We start from the raw sequence: 18,858 nt of genomic DNA, 5'->3' as shown, positions 1-18,858 counted from the left end.
GAGCCTGCCTGCCGATCCGCCGATCCCATCTCGCCCATCGTCACCACCTCCCACCCTCTACCATGCCTCACTGCGCGCCGCCGGCCGCCGCCGCGTCGGCCGCCGGTGCCTCCGCCGCGTGGCCCCGGCCCGCCGCGCCGAGCCACCGCGCGCCGCCGCCGCCACCCCACCGGTGAGCCTACCCCTACCCCTGCCCCTAATAAAAATAAAGTCGGCTCTCCCTATCAGATCGTGGCTCGGTCGCTGGAGCAGGATCCAGCGCGGGCGAGGATGGCTTGGAGCGAGTAATTCTGCAGGGAGAGGCGAAAGTCAAAGGAGAGAATCGAGAGAGAATAGAGAAGAGGGGAAAAAGAGAGGAGGCGGCTGAGGGGCAGTGGGTTGTTCCGGCGGCGGTCAGCAAGAGAAGAAGGCGATGTGTGGGGATGAGCTTGCCCCAACGGAGACGTGCCAGCCGCCAAAACCGCCGGATCCGCCAGTACATCCCCCAGTGGAAAAGAAGACCTATGGTGACGACGGTGTGGCCGTACATGGAGTACATCCGTAGTGGGAGCGGCAGTTGGAGTGGCGGCAGGTGTTCCTTCGGAGCTACCACTTCTCCCGTGATGCCGAACACTCGCCATGCGCGCGCCACCAAGGGGCTCCGATGCCTCCGGGCGCGCATCCACCTATGCTTTGACTGGGCCGCGCCTCCTCTCCTATGATGCTCCTTCACACGCCAGGCGTCCACCTGTTCTGCTACGGCTGCATCGCCCAAAAAGCGCTGCCGGCCGCAAATGCTACTTCTGTCTGCTTTTGGTAGCCGCCAGGTCACGAGCGGAGGCGTGGAGCTAGAAAGCCAACTGCCAAGACGGCAGCATTTGTTGGCTTGCTTATAAGTAGTAAGCTTTGATTACTTAGATAGAACAGTTAGCGTGTGAATACTAGCTAGCAGTGGCTTCTACTCCAGCTTCATGGAGTCCTCGTCGTTGCTTGGTGTGCTCACTGCTTGACTTGAGAGAGAGGATATTTAAACAGGGCGCCTGTTGCTCAATGGGATTGGTTGTGTCGATGTTTTTCCCTTCTTTTACTGTTTCATTCAGTTACTCCGAGTGAATCAACCGTGTATTTATCTGAAACCATCTCCGAGTTGTCTCTGTTTTTGCTGTAGACTTTCCTTCAGATGCGATTGAAAATTACCGTGTCTATATATCAAAAATAGAGTATCTGTATCATGCAAGCAGAAATGCAGTTCATCCTGAATCTAAACCAGACTTTTTTTGATGTAAAGAGACCAAATGACACATTTTTTTATTAAAAGAACAGAGTGTAATATTGGAAGATCTACTTTCAATACCTCTGGTGCAACCTTAGAATATACCACATATGTTTACTACAGTACTTTGGAATCTAAGTCCCTATCTACATCATTCCAGTGCTTCTCAAAAAGTTTGCTGGAGAGAAAGATAAGAAAAGGTTGATATCCAAAAACTATTTTATTTTCTCGGACTTTTCAGTCTTCATCTTCCCTGGTTGCTTGGTAAGATTTTTGTTTCTACAATGTTCTTTGCTTAATAGCATTCAAATTTCAAATATGCATTGATATGTATACCAAGTAAAGAACACAAACTACTATTGACATACGAGCCATACAATGTCAGATATGATTCTTACATAAAGTTAGGGAACGGATGTATTAACTTACTCATGATCCAAAATGTTATATACGTTGTTCTTGTCAATATTTATTTTGTATTCTGCTCTAACTGGCTGACAATAGTTACTCTGTCGAGGTTCTTCTGTAGTATACTTCAATCACATGTACTTTTCATGTATTTATTGTTGGAATTGGCAAGGGTTCTTGGTCTGAACATACACATATATGCTAAAGTACTTCTATCTTTTGAGGCTGGCCATTAAAAACACTGGGCATTGTGCCAACGTATACAGTGCCCCATTCAGCTGAAGTGGCTGAAGTTTTGCTGGCACATGGGCTTACTGGAAATGTACAAGTAGACTGACAATGAAGTTTAAAGCTGAAAACTCGATATAATTGCAGGCAAACATCAATCTTTTGTTTCTGAAAACTAGACATGTAAAAATATTCAAGCTTGCAAATCTTAGAATTTAAAGTTGCTTTAATAATATAAAGTTCCAATTGACATGTATGGGCATACAGATGAATCAAATGTTTAGATTTTGAACTTCGAGGGTGGGTTGGGGAGGGGGTGGTAGTTGATTTTTCTTAAACTCCCATTGCAATGCACATAGCATAACTTAAATTTCTGTTTGTGTTGTTTACAGCGGAAACATAGTCTGATACAACAACTTCTGAATCAAAGACCAGAAGGAAACAATTGACTTAAAGAGTTGCAACGAGTTGATCACATCCACATGTCTTTGCAATGGAGGTAGTATACATTCTTTGAACCCAAAAAATGCCTGAGTTGGATAGCAAAACTTATTTCCTGTTACTTACCTTGGAACAAAATGGCAGCCCTTGCACAAAAGTAAATTATGGCCACAAACGGTGCACTAGCCACATGAGATGTACTGATGCACCATATGCCTCAAGAACAAGAGTAACACCGTGTCTCAAGTTCTGCTGCAGCTGTCTTGCCTGCGAATGTTTATTCTTTATTCAAAGTGGTTCAGTTCCAGTCCAAACAAATTAGTCATATTATGAGTTGCAGGAACCTTTCTTTATTTTTAGTATATGTCCAGTTATGTTTTCTTGCGATGTGAACACTAATTAACAGAATAACATTATGGTGTATTATTTTTTACAAGCATGCAATCTGTAAAGTTAGTTTTCTGTTACAAAATCATTCATCAGCGACTGAATCGGAGGGAGATTTATGAAAAGTGAACGAGCAGACAAACTGACAGAAGGAAGGTCTACTTGAGATTAAGCAAACTAACAGTTTTCAGGTACTTTCCTTTACACAAACAAGCCCTCCTTGGTCATTCAAACAAAAAATTACCTCAAAAAGTTTCAGGCCAGTAAAAGATGTAGGGTCTTCTGAAGTTAGAATTATATAAAAATTTACATATTTGGTAACAAAAGGACTGGCATGCTTAGGTGGTCTGTATATTTTTCAGAGCAACTGTGGCAAATCCGACACTTTGTTCTTTTGAAACAGGCTGATGTCGAGATAGATTTTGAAATGACATCAATCGACAGCGCCAATCCTTTCGATCCTGCCTGACTTTTGGACGTGAAGAAGCATTGCCGGGAAGCGGGTGCATCGGTTCATGGCAGCATAGGGCCATTTGGACTTATTGTCCTAGCCTCTGACAACATATAGGAGCACACTGCTATTCACTTACATGATACTCATGTGCTCTGATCTAAGAAGGTTAATGCTTATGGTTTTTGCCTTCATGAGTAAAAGGAATTTTTCTTTTTCTTTGCACAGTTCTTCATTGAGACAAGGACTATGCACACCAGCCTATGGAGGCTTCTTTGAATTTGATCTTCAAAAGGAAAAGAAGATATCTCTGAGAACTCTGGTGAGTTTGGGAAGCTATTTCATTTCACCTGGTGTTCACTTCACGCACTACTGAACATGAATAATGTGTCATGCAGATTGATCCGTCAGCGGTGAAGAGCTTTGGCGGTGGTGGCAGGGTCTGCATCATGGCCAGAGTTTATCCCATAGCGGTTGTCGAGAGTGGAGCCCACATGTGTGCCTTCAACAACGGCAGTACCACGATCAGAGCACGTAAACATGGAAAAAAAAGCTGCTCATTTCCTTGACCTCTAGGATTCATATATTGTAGTTTACTGTCAGCGTTAGTAGGGAACTGTCAGCGTTACCCTCCTGCCGAGTATTGCATATTTAGTACGTGCAAGTCTGCTAAGGGCCTTCGAGTTATGCTTACTGATGGTGCTAAGTTTCTTTTTCTCCTGTTGCCACACACGGGCCTTTTTCTTGATTTTTGAATTTGCGAAAGGTACCATTTTCATCTTTTTGTACCAGTTTGCTTTCAGCAACCGTTTGTTCACCTTCCTCCAAATTTATTACTGTTGCATTCATGGCAAACTCCAATCAGAGCAATGGCGTTGCCATTGGAGTAGATCTATGTGTAATGTTATCTTCTGCCATTTGTGATGTTTGTTAGAGTTGGATACAAAAAGTGGCGCGTACTAGCACGCCGGAATAGGTTTTTGATATTTTTTGCCCGTTGCAACGCACGGGCATTTGTACTAGTCTTTATCTTTACCTACTAATAAACCACGCAGTGCTTCTGGTGGTACGTCGCCGGCATTTTTGCACAAAAGTCCCTGTGCTTTTGATAATTAAACCTGCAGTCCTCGTCATAAGTCAGCCCCGAACCGGTCAGAGGAGAGAAAATAAGAAAGAAAATCCCAGCGCCCCGCACGACCCTGCCTCTTCGATCCCATCTCCACCTCCATCCCGCCGCCACCTCCTGCCCTGCGCCGCCCGCCCCACACCGCGTCAACCGGGACCGCGTCCCTCCCTAAACGGCGGCGATGATGGAGGGCGCCGCCCAACTCCTGACCGACGGATTCGCCGGCTTCCCGCTCCTCAGGGCCAGCCCCTCCCCCGTGCCGGGCCTAGCATCGGCTTGGAGGCCCCAAGGGGCTGCCGCCGGTGCGGGCGCGGCCGTGGGGCTGGGGCGGTGGAGGCTCCGTTGAGCCGCCGGCAGGCAGGGAGACGGGCTCCTGTTGAGGCGGCGGGGCTTGGTGCGGGCTGGTCTTCCGGATTGAGCCCGTCCTCATCTTCCTCTCGTTCGCTTGGCTCCTTCCCTCACAATTGGTGCCCAGGCGTCGCCATCACCATGGATGTGCTGAACAACGCGGACGCCTGCTTCTCCCCCGGGAGGGCCATGTTGCCTCAGGTGCACCCGAGGGGAGGTGGAGGCGGGTGGAGCGCCTGCATCAGCGTGTCGTGAAACCCCTTCATGATTTTGAACATCTCAGGCAAAAGAAGATGATTGGGTTTCCGTGGTTAGGGCTGCTGTCGTCGTGCTTCATCAGCATCGTCATTGCAGGATTCATTTTCTACAAGTACTGTCTTGGGAGTAAGGAAGCAGAGATACCTCTTCAATCCCAAAATTTATATTGTTCCGGGAATTACCATGAGAAGCAAGCACTGAATCTTTCTTGGCTATCAATAAAATCTGTTGCGGCAGTACATGGCTTCTGAAGTGACGAGTAACAGTAATCATGCCAGGTTAATCCAAGCTCAGTCCGTTGGTATGCCCCATGGCTGGATTTGCTTGCTTTGCTGTGTACTGGAGGTGCTCAATGAAATCCGTCAGTTTGCTCTTGGTCTTGGAGGATTACGGAAGAGGATATGTAGATCCTTCCAATCCCTACTCCCTAGCAATGTACTAGAAGTTATAAATGGTGGTCAGTATCAGGTATCATTTTTTTTTCTGAATCTAGGCAATCAAATATATCCTCTTGTATATATCCAATAAAATTGACAGAGGAAGGCTTAGCTGCTAACTGTTAGGTGAAGTAAGGTTTGTTTCCTATCTTATGTGGTTTGTCGAAAAGAAAGGGCTTTCACCACCATGAGTGTTCCACAAAAATCAGACTTCATGCTTCGTAATACATGAAGTTGTAGTCTTTATAGATATCCTTTATAGATCAAGGATATACATTATCATCTGCATTCATCTGGTGTTTTTTTATGACACATGGTTGTGGCTGAGACCAGACATCTTCACTGAGATTTAGATGGACAGGATAAGAGTGTCGAGAAAGCATTGGAATTCAGATCATAAGCCTTTTTCTACAATAATGGACTAACAAAAAACAAAGAAAAACATGGACCTGAATGTCTAGACATGAAGTAATCAAATAATTCTATACCATGGCTTACTGATGCAAATATGTTGTCTACTAGGTAGTTATGCAAACATCTGTTCCACCTAGGTTCTTACTTATACACACTTGTACTTTCTGTTGTTGTAGTTAATTAAAAATGTTTGTTATTTAATTTGGTTTCTGAAGATGCTATCATTGTAGTGTTAATTAGTATCAATCTTTTAACGTAAAATACTCTTAACTAATGGTTTGCCATATAGCCATGGAATGTATATAGTCTGGTTCGGGCACCCTGAAATAAAGTAAATGTTTCCTTTGTTTGTTTTTTTCTTCCATAGCAAGGATTAAATCATTAGAACCCAAAAGGGAGTTTCATGGAATGTATATTCTATTTGCTGGGTGGGCGGCCTCACTGAATTGGTTGTCTCTGTTTTTCTGTGCCCTCCTGTGCCATTGGATTGGATGGCGTCATTGTCGCCGCAGCCACTACATGTCGGAGCTGTTGCGGGAGCACCAGAAGCTTGTCCTGTTTCACGCAGGTGCTACCAATCTACATCAAGCTGTTGGGCCACGGTGAGAGCCTCGATTCGCTCCCTCGCCGCCGCCCCGTCTACCATTATTGGCCTAGATGGGAATTTGTCCTTGCTGATTTTCCATGGCCTGATTGCTTATGTTTCTCTCTTGTTGATGCAAACATGCTCTGCTTGACTCTGTTTTGGCCTCAAGGTGCAGGCTGTGTGTGTGTGTGTGTACCTTGATTCATATGATTCTTCAGCGACAGAAAGTTTTTCATGGAGCACCTTTTCGTGCTAATGTTGGCTTCTAATGTTTGTTGTTGTACTTATGCTACCAGAGATAATGCGGGTGTCCTCCTTGCTTAAGCAACATCATGGTGGGGACCTTCAGAGGTTGCCGTCAGTGGCGAGTCCAAACCAGATGCATCATCATCCGCCGCCACCAATGCCTAATTTCTGTGGAAATGGTTTTGGCCCGTGGAACCACGGTGCGCATCTAGAGGTAATTACGTTACTTATCTGACATGAGGGCGGCAATATTCACTCATCCATCATATCTGATCGCATCCGCTGGTTATTAATCTTTAAAAGAACAGAGAATGATACACAAGATCCTCTCTTGGTGGTTTCAAGGTTGCATTGTACCTTTTGCATAACTTAATGGTAGAATAAATCAGGTAAAATAAATCCTGGTATTGTTTTTCTTCTTGCATAACTTATCTTATCTCCCAACAGATTTGTTGGGTTGGTGTGGTTGTTAGTCTTAGTTTTAGCCGTGGCTATGAAATTTTGTTGAGAAGTAGGCAAACATAGAAGCTGTTGTTTGTTGAATGAATTTGCATATGCATCTCTTTTATTCCTAAAACAGTTAGTCAGAAAAATGTTTCACACTGGTGTGATACTATTATTTCTACCCAAGCTCTAATATTTTTAGTGCCAAGAAAAATTGATGCACCGAACTATGACACATCTCTCTATACTGAAATTGTGGTTGTATTGTTTGTCATCTGAAAACCACACTCAAGTATACATTATGGGACATAATGCCCAGAAAATAATCACCAGGCATGGATATCACTGACCTACATAGTACAACATTGCATAATTTTCTGGTTTTCTGAAGTTACAACTCAGTATTATTTTTTATCATACATAGATAGAACAAAGGCCACAAGAGCTGATTTTGTGCACCTTGCTGCATGGGCACCCACTTGATTAAGATATTCTAAGTGTGAGCTTTTAGATTTCGAAATAACAAATTAGATTCTAATTATTAACCTGTGTTCAAATTATAATGTTATCTAACTCTGACAGATTGTCTTTGAGAATAATTTGATGAACCACCATGTCGCTCTTCAATCTGGTTCCATGGGAAAGTAAATTACATCGCTCGAGCGGGTCAACATAGCCTACAGGTTAAGTGGATGCTATCACTTTATGACATCTTTTATTTATTCCCATTCATTCTACCATTGCTTAACTTTGTTTCATAAACTGTTGTTGCTATGTATGCAGATGCAGGATACATTTCTAGAGCTGAAATTTCAGGGCATCAAGAAGTAATTAACTATGCTTCAAGCAAGGAAGTTATTTTGGTATAACTTTTTTGAGGACTAATTTACTAGCTTAATGTTTGGAAGTTAATGAGCTGCAGATATGGCATGTGCGTACACGAAGACCTGATGCATCAAAGCTCGGTGTGGACACCTCTTCTTACATGACATGTTTGTCTACAACTTATCCGAGCTTCAATTTCCAGAATAAAACACATGTTTTTATTTATTATGGTTTCTTCTCTTAGATAACCAAACATTTTGCAGATGTTGATTTTTCATTTCCTTCCAACGCCATTAAATCCCAGTGTTTTCTAATTTGAAATGGCTCCCCTCAGTATCACTCCCCTCAGTTTTTGGAGGAACATGGTGCTATTTGGTGTTTTTGGTTGTGGAAAAAATGTCATTAGTCAGGCACTTTCTAAGGTGGTCAGCTGACTGCTCTGTTGTCATGGATGTGGGAAAATCTTTGTCTATATTTTTTTCTTGGTACCATCTCTATACCGTCTATTGAGTTTGAAAATGTCCGCGGTACTCCAATTCTGAAGCTCTGGTTTATGTGGGATGTGGGGAAAGAGGAAATGAGATGTCTGATGTTCTCATATATGGATTTTCCCCAATTGACAATGACATTGCCTGACATGATGTGAACAATGGAGCCGCTTAAATTCCATGGCAAGCTCATCATGGTCGCTTTCTTACTCCAGATGGGTGGGAGGGGACAGGGAGGAAGAGGGAGCCGCCCAAGGACATGATGGTGCGGCCACTGGAAGCGCTATTCTTCCTGCCCTCGTCCTCCGAGAACGACGGGGACAACGTAGGTGGCGTCGGCACTATCCTAACAGGGGGGGGAGAAGAATGGGAAACGGGAAGAAAGATCGCGTTCATGCGTGTTGTCCGTGTGTGTGTCGGTCAAGTTTTTAATGGGCCAAGCCCAAAAAATAGTGCAAAACAAATTACAAATGAAATATTATATTGCAAAAAAATGTTCGTCACCATAAAAATGATTCCATTTTAAAAAATATTGTTGAAATTAATAAAAAAACACCTTCTCAAAACAAAAGAAATATTCATGTTTTTCCGAACAACAAAAAATAAAATTGATTGAAAGACTATTTCATACCAAAAAGAAATACCTGGTGTAACCTTATTTCTGACGTTTGCAATAATTGGGTTAAAAATGTTTTTCACAATTGCACGTGGAGCAAGTTATATTTAATATTTCGCCCGGTGCAACGCACGGGCATTTGTACTAGTCTCTACCTACTAATAAACCAGGGATTGCTTCTGGTCGTACGTCGCCGGCCGTTTTGCAAAAAAGTCCCTCTGTTTCTGAGAAATTAACGCGCAGTCCTACTTAAAGTGTGGATAACGTTTCGTTTTTTGCAAAAAAAAAACACCGGATCGCGCCGCCGCTCGCAGCTCCCTCCTGCGCGAGCTCCTCTCGCGCCCGCAAGATGCCTCGCCGGCGACCCCACACCTCCGCCACGCCCCGCCGCCGGCGACCTTCCCCGCTGGATCTCCGTTCGCTCCGCCACCTCGCCCCTCTCCCTTCTCCTCCTTCTTCTCGATCTCCTCTCACCTCTCTTCCTCTTTCTCGTTGGACAGGACCTCCATGGTGTCGTTGGCCTTCAATCTCGCTGGATCCGGCCGCCTCCATGCCAAATCCACCGGAAATGGATCCACCCCGGCCAGATCCGCCCGGATCCAACCGGGCCCCGCCGTCGTCGCCACCGGAGCGCCGCCCCGAAATTTTGGTTCAGACTGCTCTTCAATCCTTGCTGATTTGTGGTTTTGAGACCCACCCAAGCAGGGCTGCGCTCAGGAGAAGAACCTGCTGTTCCTGGAGGCCTGACAGACAGCCGATCCCGCTATTATCACAAGTCCGCTTTGTGACGAGCTGGTCAACACGCGGGAGGAGACATATATGATTCCACTTGTGCAAAGTCTGCCTGTACTACTATCCATATTGCCCCATAGCAATACAATTTATCTACTGCCTCAATAGCTCACTTCTGCAAGTCATAACGTTCCACTTTAATACTTTAGAATGTACAGCCGAGTTTAATAAGTGGATCAAATGCAGTTGTCATACACCTCCTTTGGTTGAATCTGAATTCTGTTAGAAACATGACAAACCACCTAAATATGCCATTGATCTGTACAAAACTGAGAGATTTTGTGTTTTCATAGTTCTTTTGCGCTCTGACCGAATTTGCTTATCTGTCATTTTTTTCAGATGTTGCAACCTTGGGCGATCGGTTCATTGGATTCTTGAAACCAGTGCCTTTTCTGAAGTAAGTCTGGCATGCAAGGTACCCTCACGGTTTATTTTCAAGAGATGGCGTTGGGGTCTCGGGGACGTGCCGGACGGCGTCGCGTTCCTGCACCTTGGGGATGGCTTTGGGTTGAATTCCCCTCCATGCAATCTTGTGCTCCTTTGGTATGTGTGGCTTCGCCCATCTTCCTCATATTTTCTTCTACTGACTGCTGTAGCCTTACTATGCATCCTAGAGCGACACCATGTATTCCAGAGCTGCTACATGAACACAATGAAACACCTGACCTTCAAAGAAAATGCTACAGCTGGCCAATTTGGTTTGGAGTTTGCAGGAGGCTTTCAGATGTTTTTCTATGTTATTACATACCCCGCGTTAGCCAACAAAATAAGTCGATATTCTGTATGGATATAGGATTTGCATATTTTCTACTGTTTCTAGCGAATACAGACTAAGTCTCTGATTATCTGCAGGGTGTTTCTAATCTTTCTGCCTTCTAGCGTAAATAGAGGTATGGTGCCTAGACTTCAACTATTTATCCTATGTAGTATAATTGACATTTAAGTTATACAATCTTTCCAGATTTCTCAATATCATTCCTAGAGCTTATAATCCTTTCTTTGAAGATCCATAGCCAGACTTTGAAACTGTTGCACATACAGAAATTAAACTAGCTGCCTGTAGTACGAGTATTATATAGATTTGTATGTATGTGGTTACTTTGTTCTGTGGCAAAAGGGTTCAAGGCTAGAATTTTTTTAAAATATAGCACATTCATTTAAATTTTCTTGCAATTCTAACTATGAAATCCACATTCATTCGGTAGTTTTTCTGTAACAATATAATTGATCTTTCAGTCACAATGCCAGTATTTAGAAGTAAATCTGATGGGCCTAAATTCCCCTTGGACCCCCCAACCCCCTCATTATATTCCTATATCTCCAATCTCCTTTCTCCACCGGCTATCAGAGAATAGAGATCACATCATGAATTTGTTTTTTGTCAGAGATGTTCTCCCATCGCTATTGGCTGTCAAATTAGCGATGCAATCCATCCCTATGTCGGCACAATCAGCAGAACAAAGCAGCTACCATGATTTGCCCATTGATCTCTTGGAGTGATTCAAACCTGCAAGCACCAGGGTAAGAAGTTTCGGTTTTCTTACTAATACAACTGATTTTGTAAGGCTAGAACAATGTTAGTTTGCTTTTATGTTGGTTTTCTAATTTCTGCATATTCCTTTCTTACGGATTCTGCCTTCAAGGAAATCTAATTATCTAGGTAGTATGGAAAAGCACGCAAATTATATAACTATTTGGGTATACTCATGCTCTGCTTTGTCAGATTGAGGAGAAATAATTATTTTGTTCACCCATCCTATTTTTTCCCAGGTAATGACTCATGCTCTACTACGTCAGATTGAGTGACTCCTGCATATGATGACTGAAGAATTTTTCATCAATTTTCCAACCTGAATTAGCTACAGAAGGGAAAAGAGGAGTCCAGGCTCTGATGAACACATCGTCTTTCCCAGGTAACTAATAGTTGGCACCTCTACATTTACATTATATCAGGCCAGCGCCACAAAGTCCCTGTATGCGTTTGCCTGCCTACATCGATGGGCGATCCGGTCGCAAAAAATGGATAAAAAATATACATCAGTTTGTCAAAATACATATTGGTTATCTTACGAACGATTATAGCTATTACCAGAGTACAAGCAAATATGTTACAATTTTTCCTTGAAGGAAACTTGTATTATGATTATTACATTTTGATCTTGGAGCTATGGTCGACTTTAGTTGATGGTTACTTCAGTCTGCACCAGTCAAATATTTTCTAATTACATGTCTGAGCACCATCGGGATAACCTGATTACTGTGTCACAAGCTTGCTATTTCTATTTGTGCAAATTCTGTAGTTATTTCAGTGTTTTGCATGATGCATAAGTTTTTTCACAACAGAAAGAAGTGGATGTACAACTTGATTCTGCTTTATTATTTAGTACCAGTTGAGTTTGTAAATTCCAGTTTCTCCAGTATTGTAACTGTCAAATCGTCAAGTTAACCTGATTTTTCTCTTTGGACAGCTTGCAATTTGTAATATTATGAATTTCCTTTTTGCAGAAACCACTTCAACTAGCCCAGGACTGTGTCTATTAGTCCTCCAGTATTTGTTGAGATGAGATAACACATTGTATGACAGGTAACAAGCAACTGAAGCAAGAAGATTTTTTAAATTTCTTGGAAAGTATAACCACCTTAACCCAGGATGCATGATGAAGGATCCAATATGTCAGGACCAACGAGGGAATTGCAGTATGTCAGAACCAATGAGAGAATTGTAGAGCTTCATACTAAGTTTATTTTAGCTGCTTGCCCGCTTCAAGTGTCTAGATTACAGGAAACATGTTTCCTTAAGTGACAAACCTGGATACCAATTTATTCAAACTATTATATTTCTTATAGAAGTAATGCAATATATTCTCTCTCTTCTGCCTATTTGAAATACTGTTGTGGGTCTATACTTTGCATCTCATATTGCAAGGATAACACATTGTATGCATACTCTCATAACTGTAGCAAGGATGGAGCAGGAAAGAGTGATGAACCTTCTAACATGGATATTGTACATGTATGAGCTACGGGTCACTATTGTTTATCATATGGATTGTAGATGTAGCAACACTGAAATTTATAACATATCCTCAAATTTCTTCATTTTAGTATTTATGATATACTAGAGCCAGCAAAAAAATAGAATAAAAAGGTTCTTTAGAGAAATATTGTAATCGACGATTGTATGTCAAATGGCAGCGATTTTATATCTAGGTGTGGGAGCTTGATGAAAGATTACATGCAGAGTATAGAAGTGAAAACCATCATTTTTCTAATGAGCTATTACTAGAGGAGATATATATTTCTAGCTAAAGTTAACATTGCTAAAATATTCCACGGGGTGGCAACTCCAGGGCAAGAAGCATACATGTAAGCCTATTCGGAAATGTCTAGAAATGTTGAAGCTTCAGCGCCACGCTCCAGCTTTCGTGGAACTTCCACACCGTTTGGGATGTGATGGTCAGCTTTTGTTGGTTGAGGGGTTCGTCATGAACATAGCATAGTCCGACGATGGGGAGGTAATCTATACCAGGGAAGATGGCGGTGCCGGGGTTTCGAAAATGTCTAGAAATGTTGACGCTTCAGTGCCGCGCTCCAGCTTCTGTGGAAGGGCCACACCGTTTGGGACGTGATGGTCAACTTCTGTTGGTTGAGGGGTTCGTCGTGGACATAGCATAGGCCGATGATGGGGAGGTTGTCTATACGGGGGAAGATGGCGATGTTGGGGAGGTTGTCTATACCGGGGAAGATGGCGATGTTGGGGAGGAGGCCAATGGTGTGGAAGACTGAGACGGCATGGAGGAAGTCGACGACATGCAATGGCGGGGCAGCAGATGAATAGAATGAGCTGGAGGGATGGCGGTCGGCCCTGGCGGGCTCGTGAGAAGGGAACAATGGCGACGTCATGGCTAGCGCTTCGACCAGGTTCGTTTCGCAACTAAGTGTTACACAACTTGGTGATGGTATTGTCGTCAAAAATATAATAAGCTCTGTGATTTCGACTTCACCAAATTGTATGAGAGGCCTCTGATCCGCGTAGTTGGTGAAGCATGGAGTTGAAGGAGATCCGAACAATCCCTAAACTAAAAATCTGCTCCATACCAAATTAAAACACGACTGATTGATGCACCTACCCTATCAATGGTTGAATAATTTTTTGTAGGTTTTAGTGTCACCTCATGATACTATCCATGCATTATCAATGGTTGAATAATATTTTGTAGGTTTTAGTGTCATCTCATGATACTATCCATGCATTCCATCCTCAAGAAGTTATCCATGTAACTTAACCATTGTTTGATTCGTTCAACTGCATTGTCACCCGTGGCAACGCACGGGCACATTTATTTACTAGTATATATATATATATAAGCACATATAGCGTCTGGTCGTACGTCGCCGCCGTTTTTGCAGAAAAGTCCCTATAGTTTTTCGTATTCAACCCGCACTCCTTTTTTAAGTGAAAAAACGTTTCGTTCGACAACTTTGCAAATAAATCCCTATACTCAACCCGCGGACCAGGACGGGCTCTCCTCTCTCTCCCTCGCCTCCCGATTCCAGCCGCAAGGAGGCACCCACCCCGACGCTCATCCGGTGCCGCGCCGGCCGACGCTGGCGAGCGCAGCACCCTGCACCACCGTTAAGCCTCAGATCCTCCTCTCCTCCGCGCGCCCGAGCTCCTCGCTGTGCGCCGCCCGGGAGGGCTCGCCGCTCGACCAGAGCCTCCGCCAATCGGTCGTCGTTGTACTTGCCGGCGACCTCGCCGTCCCCTCTGCGCCGCCGTCCATCTCAACTGAAGGATAACGTGGCTCGACTGGGCCTAGCTGGGGCGGCTGGGTATCTCCTGTTCGAACAGAGAGAGAGAGAGAGAGAGATAGATAAGAGAGAGCACGGGATGGAGGAAGGGGAAAACGAGAGGAAGGAGAGGAAGGAAGGGTGGCGCCTGTGAAGCTGGTTTTGGCAGGGCTCGCCGACGTCGAGGTGGCGAGGCGAGGCAGGGATCGAGCGCTGGCTCTCCCGATCCCGATCCGGAGGGGATCGAGGCTGGGCGTGGGCGGCTGTGGCTGAGGGCCGCCTCTCCCTTGTCCCTTTCTCTCCATCTTCCAATCTCCTCTGTTATGAAGTTCTAATAGTACATCAACACAAGCAACTCTTTTCAGATTAATTAAGGAATCAATCTCCCATGGTGGATGCTTGATGCAGCAGAGGGGGCCAGCTACGGCAGGACATGAGGTCTTTGGCTCCAAGTTCAGCGTGAGGAAGAGGAATAAACTAAATACAGATGACAAATACTGCAAGTCGTGAATTTTTACAATATCTAACAAATTGCATAAACATCTATTCATGTATCCGTAGGCCAAATACTGCAGGCCCGAATGAGACAACTTCCAGCTTGCACAGACTACCAACACAGCTGCTGCTTCAGCTGATGTAGTGATTCGTTTTACTGATATTTATATATTTACTTGTCATCTAATCTACTTCAGACTTAGTGGTTCTAACATTTACAATGTTTCCTTTCATCATATACCATCACTCTGCAGTTATGCAGAAAGCCAAACACCTTTTTTTCAAGAACAAAAGCCAAACACATTGAATAGTGTTGGCACGCCACAAACTGTTTGAGATTTTCCTTTTTGCTTCTGGTTTGGAAATACCTCTTAGAGGCATTAGGTGTTTCTGTGATACTACACTACACTGTGAGACTCCTACAAAGACAAATTTTATTTCAGTTTCGTAATCTACAAGACACAACTTCTAGCATGCTATGAGTATCTATCCAAACTGCTATGCTTAAAGCACCACCAAGAACTATTGCGTTCTGTGGTTCATTACTTCAATCTGCTATGCCTATGTGGATGATTACTTCAGTCATAACGAACCATTAGAGGATGCAGTACAAAAGCGTGTAGAATATGCAATGTAAGTGCTTTTGTTTTACTAATAATGTAAGTGCATTTCTATTGGCAGCAGACTAAAATCTTACAAACAAACTCTTTTCTTTAATTTTCTTTGCATGCAAACAGTACCAATGCTCACATTAGATACTTGAAATGATTTTAGAAGTACATCCGAATATGACCTAAGAAGATATGTCTATCACCAAACAGTGTTGTGTACATTGTAAGGACAGGTTATGGAAGCAACAAAAGAAAGAGTGCATTTGACTTTCATACCACATGAGCATGAATTCGCTCTGTCACTTTGTTTCCTCCAAGATCATAAATACATATTGACTCATTGCTGTTTCCAACAACAAGTTCACGGCCATCTTTTGAAAACTTTATTTAAAAGATTCCAAAGGAGGATTCATCATCAGCAGAGAAAAATTGAAACCCTCATGAATGTCCTGCAATATGATAAATAAAATAAATACTTGTAAGGAAAACAAGATATTGTGAAAAAAACTGGTCAAAATAATTGGTATAAGCATTATTTTTTTGCCAAGATAAAGCACATTCATTTGGTAATCATGCAAATGGCAGGCAAGATGTGTTGAGTTTCTTCTTCATTTACATTGGTAAAATGATACCAGAAAGGCATAAATTGAGAAATGCCTTCGAACATTAAGTTTTAGCTATCCAAAGTACTACAGAAAGTACGGAATATGGTACAATTTAACAAAAAATACTTTTCATCAAACAATTTCCCTCAGTGCAACTCGACGGCTAGCTGTTTGAAAAGGGAGGGACAGATGTTATGTGGGGCCAGACCTACAAGTGGGCCACGGCTGTAACTTAAGGGGTAAGTATGTTCACGTTTTCTATTGCTACAATACAATTTCAATCATCCAACTCCATACCAGTGCTTTGGAATGATTTTTTATGGATTTTACACCTTCAGCAGGTTGAGCATTTTTCTGAGACTTCTATGCACAGGGAAGACTAGCCTTATTCTGAAACTGTGAGGAGCAAGTGAATTAAACTGTACTGAAACATGATCATCTCTCTGTACAGAGGTGAATCTAAATCCGGCCATCTCCCTGCACAAACGTATAGTAGAACTTTCTTTCTCTCTCTCATCTACCCGCAGCTCAAGGCCAGCAGCAGCAAGCCACGAAGGCAAGCAGCAGCGGCAAACAAAACAACCACCAGCAGCAGGCCGCAAAGCAAGCAGCCAGCAGCGGCAACAACAGCAAACAGCAAAGCAAGCCAGTAGCGAACAATAGCAGCAAGCAGCCAGCAGCAGGCAGAGACGACTCCTCACCTTGTTGTTCATGGCGGCCTGGTCGGACGGATCAGGGAGGCGAGAGGACGGATGGCAGGGAGTTCCGGACGACGTCAATGGCGGTCAGTGGTCGAGGAAGAAGTAGGAGGGACCCGCGGCTTCGAGTCCGTTGTCCAGACGCAGAGCCCCTCACGGTCCCTGTAGTTGCTCGGGGAGGAGGATGACCGCCGCGGCGTCGCAACGGCGGCTGATGGAATCGAGAAAGGCAGCCTTGGTTCAAGAGGTTCTTGCACGCCGGCGCCGGGAATCACCATTAATGGGATGGCAGGAGCAACAATGGAGCTAGGGAAACTACCGAGGAGCAAAAACTCACCGGAGAAACGAGGTGGTTCACGGCGGTGTCTAGCAGGCGTGCATGCCAGAGCCGGAGGCGTGGACGTCGATCCGGACCGACGGCTGGCGGATCCCGCTGGTCCCTGCGGCTGGCGTTGCAACGGCGAGCTTGACGAGAGAGGGGATCCAGGGAGGGAGGAAAAGAATGAGGAGTGAGGTAGCGGAGGGGGGAGGAGAAAGATCAAGAGACAGCCGGGCAGGAGGCAGGCGCGTGTCCCTTGCGGTGCTGGACTGATCCAGACCCACTGGTCAGTGGCAAAGGAGGAGTTGAAAGAAAATCAAAATAAAGTTTCCTAGAGTTTTCGGAGAGTATTTGACTGCCCATTTTTGAATTCGAATTCAAATCTGCCCCAACTTTGAATTTGAACTATAAATAGGTGATATAAAATTCCAATGGTCATGAAATGTTTACTAGAGCTTGTAAATAACATATGACCTCCATTTATAAGTTTTCATGAACTTTGAATAAGGGAATCATCACCGAACAAATATATTGCAGTTCTGCTGTTTTCTTGAATTTGAACAAAAGCACCTGATTCAAATACCATAACTAATTCAAAAAAATCAGGATATAAGATATGGGTGAAATATGACATGTAGGAGCTAAGATAACATCCAGGTTAAAAATTTCGGTGACTAGGCATGTACTCATTCAATTAGGATCAGATTTGAGCATAAAGGCATCTCCAACCACAACCTACAAAATTTCTTTCGCATCCGTCCGCAGACAGGGGAGACCAGTCCGCGGACACAGATGCCGGAGGCCGACATCCAACGCTAACCGCATACATCCGACCAACAATACGAACCAACTTCACGAAATTCGATTAAGCCGAGCGGATTTCACTCAAATTCGAATATAATTTACATAAACGGGCGATATTTGGACCGTTCTACTAAAAATATATTAAAAACACTAAACCCTATATCAGATGAGCACCTCCTAAGCTTGGCCGCCCTGTCCTGCCGCACCGCCATCGGCATACGTGCCATCGGCGGCGGCGGCGTCGTCGTGACTGATGCTCGCGGAGGAGCTCCTCCTGTTGCGCAATGTGAAGGGTCGCCTTGGCCACTACCGAAGGCGCTGGCGGCCCCCTGCCGGCAGCCTTGCCCCTGCCGGCGTTGGCGGAGCAGTCGCTAAGCGACCACTCCTTGCCAATCTTAGCAAGCTCGCCGTCAACATGGCGGTGGCGCCTGGCGGCTGTCTTTGTGGTGGTGATGGAGTGGTCGAGCGCCCACGCCGCGGTGAAATCTGTGTCATTACTGACCCATCCTGGCGCCACGTTCGTCTTGACAAGCGCAGGGTGGCGACCGACATTGCGCCGGTTGTACCTCGCCTGCTGTCGCGCCGCGCACTCGACCTCGGACACCATGGCTTGAGAGTCGGAGGCACCGCCGTAACCACCGCCTCTCAATTAGTGGAGGATGTGGCCACTCGCCTTGGAGGATGTAATTTGATTAAGCTTTCGAAAAAGATTGCCAATGAGAGAAAATTCCAAGGTTTAGAAAATAATAATCATCTTTCAATTCTCGGTCAGGGAATCTGTCACAACA

The 18,858-nt window shown here is 44.3% G+C and overlaps 2 long non-coding RNA genes across 14 annotated transcripts; one reads left to right on the top strand and one right to left on the bottom strand.

Moving 5' to 3' along the window:
- The first annotated feature begins 4,222 nt into the window (after nucleotides 1-4,222).
- LOC123061657 (uncharacterized) lies at nucleotides 4,223-12,634 on the top strand. 12 transcript variants are annotated; one of them, XR_006429207.1, is made up of 12 exons: nucleotides 4,225-5,367; nucleotides 6,263-6,352; nucleotides 6,633-6,796; nucleotides 7,609-7,709; nucleotides 7,810-7,853; nucleotides 7,949-8,018; nucleotides 8,115-9,371; nucleotides 9,456-10,290; nucleotides 10,600-10,637; nucleotides 11,133-11,268; nucleotides 11,518-11,660; nucleotides 12,253-12,634. It is a non-coding gene; the product is annotated as an uncharacterized lncRNA (long non-coding RNA). The 12 variants fall into 12 exon arrangements; XR_006429206.1 differs by having other exon boundaries at nucleotides 7,935-8,018; XR_006429201.1 differs by having other exon boundaries at nucleotides 4,223-5,025; nucleotides 5,178-5,367; nucleotides 7,810-9,371.
- A 1,537-nt stretch (nucleotides 12,635-14,171) lies between these two features.
- On the bottom strand, nucleotides 14,172-17,705 carry LOC123061658 (uncharacterized). 2 transcript variants are annotated; one of them, XR_006429211.1, is made up of 4 exons: nucleotides 17,285-17,705; nucleotides 16,951-17,197; nucleotides 15,921-16,093; nucleotides 14,172-14,869 (listed from the first exon to the last, which is right to left on the bottom strand). It is a non-coding gene; the product is annotated as an uncharacterized lncRNA (long non-coding RNA). The 2 variants fall into 2 exon arrangements; XR_006429210.1 differs by having other exon boundaries at nucleotides 14,172-16,093; nucleotides 17,285-17,685.
- Between the last annotated feature and the right edge of the window lie 1,153 nt (nucleotides 17,706-18,858).

Source organism: Triticum aestivum, chromosome 3A (assembly GCF_018294505.1).
Source record: "Triticum aestivum cultivar Chinese Spring chromosome 3A, IWGSC CS RefSeq v2.1, whole genome shotgun sequence".
NCBI lineage: Eukaryota > Viridiplantae > Streptophyta > Magnoliopsida > Poales > Poaceae > Triticum > Triticum aestivum.
This window is presented reverse-complemented; position numbering and strand designations above follow the sequence as displayed.